Below are 5,265 nucleotides of genomic sequence, written 5' to 3' on the forward strand. Positions count from 1 at the left end.
CACTGCCCGCAATGCTTCTCGACCATGCTCCGCATCCTTGGCCAGAAGAAGTGCTCTTGAAGCATGGTTAAAGTTTTGGCCACGCCAAAATGTCCGGTCAGACCTCCACTATGCGCTTCTCGGATCAATAGGTCGCGGATCAAGCCGGTTGGGATGCAAAGACGCCGACCTCTGAACAAATATCCCTCATACACATAGAACTCTGCATAGTTGCCTTTGCCAAAGTTCTTGAAACATTCTCCAAACTCAGTGTCGTCTGCTTACGCGTCCTTGGTGGTGATCAAGGCGTGTCTTCGGGACAGGGCATCGGCTACGACATTCTCCTTTCCTTTCTTGTACTTGATAACGAATGGAAATGATTCGATGAACTCCAGCCATTTAGCATGCCTCTTCTTGAGATTGGTTTGGTCGCGCAAATGCTTCAAAGTTTCATGGTCTGTGTGGATCACGCACTCCCGAGCTAACAAGTAATGCTGCCAAGTCTCCATGGCACGGACTAGCGCGTACAATTTCTTGTCATAAGTTGGATAGTTTAGAGTTGCACCGTTGAGCTTCTCATTGAAATAGGCCACCGGTTTACCACCTTGCATGAGAACGGCTCCAATGCCAACACCAGATGCGTCGCATTCTACTTCGAAAGTCTTGTTGAAGTCGGGCAGGACAAGGAGGGGAGCTTGAGTGAGACGCTTCTTGAGTTCCAGGAAGGCTCGTTCTTGTTCGGTTCCCCACTTGAACTCCTGGTTCTTCTTGATCACCACGGTAAGAGGGGCGGCGACTGTGCTAAAATCTCTCACGAACCATCCGTAGAAACTGGCTAGCCCGTGGAACGATCGAACTTGGGAGATGCTGGTGGGCGTGGGCCATTCCTCTATGGCTCGAACCTTTTCGCCGTCCACCTTAAGTCCCTGTTCACTGACAACAAAACCTTGCTTGGTTTTGAAAGCGGTTGATATGTCTATATTTTGCATCTCCTTAGCCTGTATTTGTCATGCATTTAGCTAGGACAACTAGTCGTTTTGCATCATTTTAGAACCTCTATTATACACTTTGCATATTTAGGAAGTTTATGCATCATCCTTGCATACATTGCACATTTCAAAGTATTTCAGGTGTTTAGGAGACGTCGGAGACGCAGACAATAGAGCCACTCTCAGCTGCACCAATCGAGCCACTCTCAGCTGCACCAATCGAGTCACTCCCGAGGCACCACTCGAGTCGCCACTCGATCCATCACTCGAGCCACCGGTAGAAGGATTCAGTTTTTGACGTATTCATCAAAGTTGTAGAGAGTTGAGTCATCTTTCCAATGCGGTTTATTTCAAGTCAATCGGAGGTGTGGTTCCAGAGTTATCACCGGTTTAGTGGATACATATACACCCAGCTCGAGTCGTATTACCTCCACTCGATTGCACCCCAGGGAGAGACGACACGCGACTCGATCCGTTCCACTCGATTGCAACCCAGGGAGAGACGACACGCGCCTGGATCTGCTCCACTCGATTGCACCCCAGGGAGAGACGACACGCGACTCGACCACACATGTTTGGTTTCACACGCTTCAGGAGACTCCCGAACCGACGCTCTATCTTGTCGTTTTAAGTTTTAGGGATTCACATGTTTTTACTATATATACATTTTGTTAAGTCTTGTTGAGGACATCTTATCTTTTATTCTCGTTTTGTTCTTAAGGTTCTACCTAGCCACCTAAAACGTTTGAGACTTTGTGTCCAGATATCTTTTAATCTGTTTAGTTTTTGCATTTGATTTCTTCTATAAAGTTGTTCATCTCATTCTTGTCTATCTTATTATGCTTTGTTCAATATTTTCTGGACTTGTGTCTTTAGTGATGATTTCCGGATCTGAGTAGTGCTAGAGTTCTTGGGGATGGGATAGACTAAGTGGAGGATCTTAGGATGTAGAGTGTTTAAGCTTTAATTTTTATGATTCCCTTCTGGACTAGTGTTAGAAATGCTAGTTTCTCTCTGATCAATTGGAACTAGGTCTTAGACATTTCCGCACCCAAAAGGTGTTCGATGAAATGTCTGACCAACTAGTGCCAGAGACTTACGTTCCTAGCCTAAGAGATTAGTTGTCTAGGAAGTTTGTTGACGTGAATGAACTTGTTTGTCATGCCACGCTTAATCATGTTTCTCTAGCGGGAGCTAGGTTTGGAAGTGGTTGAGTCTGAGTAGCTTCTGTCAAGAGATTGGATTAGCTAAGTTTTGATGTTCATTGTTTAGGGATAGTTTGCTTGTGGCATGTTAAACACTCTGTAGACTAGGATACTCCACCGAAATCAATTACTCCCATCCTTAGGACTTTTATCTTTTTGATTGATATTGCATTCCTGAGACTGTTTCTTATCTTGCGGTTTTGTTCATGCTTAGACTCGTTTTCGTTTTTACTCTTGTTTAGTTCTTGTCATACATTTTCGTTTCTAATTCTGTAGTTCATTTCTGTTTTTTGCATTTTCATCATTCTAGGACTGTTAGACAAACACTCTTTTTATATTGGCTTGACTTGTGATTTCTTGATTGCATCTTGATTGTTAGCAACATCCCACTTGGATTGACACCTTAAGTACTACAACTGCATAAGGTTAATTGAACCTGCTAGGATAGACACACAAAAAGTCTAGTATCAATTTGGCGTCGTTGCCGTTTGGGATTCGTTTTGCTACATTTACGATTTCAAGTTTGCAAGATTAAGTTCTTTTACACTCATTATTCTGAGTACTGACTTGTTCTGGTTGTATGCTTGTTTGTTTTGCATCTCAGGGACCTGTTGATCGTAACCTTGCATGCACACTAGATCAAGAGGGCATCAGAATCTCCTCCCTGTGATCGACGACATCAATCGGTTACAACGACCAAGACAAGCTCGTCAACTCATTGATCATCCCGCACCAGTCACTATGGAACAACAGAATGGACCACATTCGGGACCGCGAAACATTGGTGCTGGGGATGCACCGAACACTCACACTCAGCGTGCTGGAATCGTCCCTCCCGCCGTGCAGAAAAACAACTTCGAAATCAAAAGTGGTCTGATCTCCATGATCCAAGGAAACAAGTTTCACGGGTTACCTATGGAGGATCCACTCGACCACTTGGACGTGTTCGACCGTCTGTGCAGTCTCACCAAGATCAACGGCGTGAGTGAGGATGGCTACAAGTTGCGCCTCTTCCCATTCTCCCTGGGAGACAAAGCTCATCAATGGGAGAAAAACCTTCCCAAGGGATCAATCACCACTTGGGACGCCTGCAAGAAAGCCTTCTTGGCCAAGTTTTTCTCCAACTCCAGAACAGCACGTCTCAGGAACGAGATTTCCAGCTTTACTCAGAAGAGCTCAGAATCATTCTGTGAAGCCTGGGAGCGCTTCAAGGGCTACCACAGCCAGTGTCCACACCATGGTTTTAGCAACGAGTCACTGCTGAGCACTCTCTACCGTGGTGTGATACCAAAGATACGCATGCTGCTTGACACTGCTTCAAACGGAAACTTCATGAACAAGGACGTCAATGAAGGATGGGAACTCGTTGAAAACCTCGCCCAGTCTGATGGCAATTATAACGAGGACTATGACCGCACAGTTAGGCGCGACACTGGGTCTGAGGAGAAGTACAAGAGGGACCTCAAGAACGTTAATGAGAAGCTTGACCGCCTCTTGCTCAATCAACAGAAGAGCGTCCACTTCGTATCTGAGGGTGAACATTTTCACGTCCAAGATGGGGAGGGTGAGCAGTCTGAGGAGATCAGCTACGTCCAGAATCAAGGTGGATACAACAAGGGTTACAACCCCTATCAGACGAACCCCAATTTATCTTACCGGAGCACCAACGTTGCAAATCCACAAGATCAGGTGTACCCTCCTCAACAGCAACAACAAGGTCAACAAAAACCTTTTGTGCCTTACAATCACGGATTCGTCCCTAAACAACAGTTCCAGCAAGGTTACCACGCTCCCTCAGGACCACCACCAGGATTTCGCCCTCAACCGGTTCCGCCTTCTCCAGCTCCTGATCAAGAAATGAAGCAAATGATGCAACAACTTCTTCAAGGTCAAGCTAGTGGTTCTCTCGATACTGCTAAGAAGTTTGCTGAACTCAGTCAGCGGATGGAATGTTCTTACAATGATCTGAATGTCAAGTTTGAAGCCCTTAACTCCAAGATGAAGTATATGGAAGGAAAGACTGTCGCTACTTCTACCCCAACACCTGGCCAACTACCTGGAAAAGCAGTTCAAAATCCCAAGGACTATGCTACTATCCATGCTATCACCACCCAAGCTGTAGATGTACGGCTCACTGCGGACAATGAGAATTTAGATGGGGAGGATTTTCTTCAAGATGAAGTTCAGACAGAGGATCCCGTCGAGGTGCTCAAGTATCCAATTGAGTCAGCCAAGCAATATGATCCTCAAGCTACGAAAGAACCCGCTGCTCCCAAGGATAAACCTGTGAGATTCATTCCTCCACCATACAAGCCACCTCTACCATTTCCAGTGAGGTTTAAGAAGCAGCTTACTGAGAAGTATAAAGCTCTGTTCGAAAAACAAGTCAAGGAGATTGAGTTGAGGATGCCGTTGCTAGATGCATTTGCACTAGTTCTTCATTACCAGAAATTCCTCAAAGACTTGGTGATGGAGAGATCAAAGGAAGTTCAGGGCATGGTGGTACTAAGCCACGAGTGCAATGCCATAATTCAAAGGGAGGATTTAACCCAGAAAGATGACTCTGTCCAAGAAAGCAAACAACTTGATGTGTCACCAGATGAGACACACAATCACGTGGATCAAGTAACTATTAGTGTAGACACTCGTATAACATCTGGACATGCTAAAGAACGAGTTGTAACCAGGAGAAAAACAACTTTATCCAGTGCACCACCCTTTTTATCCTCTTTGCCAATCCCTGGAACATACACAAGGGAGTTAGTAGAGAAGTACAAAGCTGAGTTTGATCAACAATTGGAAGAACTTGAACTCCATATGCCACTACCTACAGTCTCAGGTCATATACCTTCATCCCCTAAGTCCTTTAGGGAACCCATTATCCAAAGAATCAAGGAAAAGGAGGAAGCAGCTAAGACAGCTCATGAAAAGGTTAGATACGATGAGGAGACAATCATGTTGAGTAACCAACGTAATGAAGTGGAGATGATTGTCCCTAAAAAGCTTGGAAATCCTGGGTCTTTTACTCTACCTTGTACTATAGGTCCATTGGATTTTAGTAACAGCCTATGTGACCTTGGTGCTTCGGTCAA

The 5,265-nt window shown here is 45.2% G+C and overlaps 1 non-coding gene across 1 annotated transcript; it reads right to left on the reverse strand.

Moving 5' to 3' along the window:
* Window positions 1-3,310: 3,310 nt before the first annotated feature.
* On the reverse strand, window positions 3,311-3,417 carry LOC147928852 (small nucleolar RNA R71). The gene has a single exon (XR_015581078.1). It is a non-coding gene; the product is annotated as a small nucleolar RNA R71 (small nucleolar RNA).
* Window positions 3,418-5,265: the final 1,848 nt, after the last annotated feature.

Source organism: Camelina sativa, chromosome 14 (genome assembly GCF_030686135.1).
Source record: "Camelina sativa cultivar CO46 ecotype springtype chromosome 14, ASM3068613v1".
NCBI classification, from domain to species: domain Eukaryota; kingdom Viridiplantae; phylum Streptophyta; class Magnoliopsida; order Brassicales; family Brassicaceae; genus Camelina; species Camelina sativa.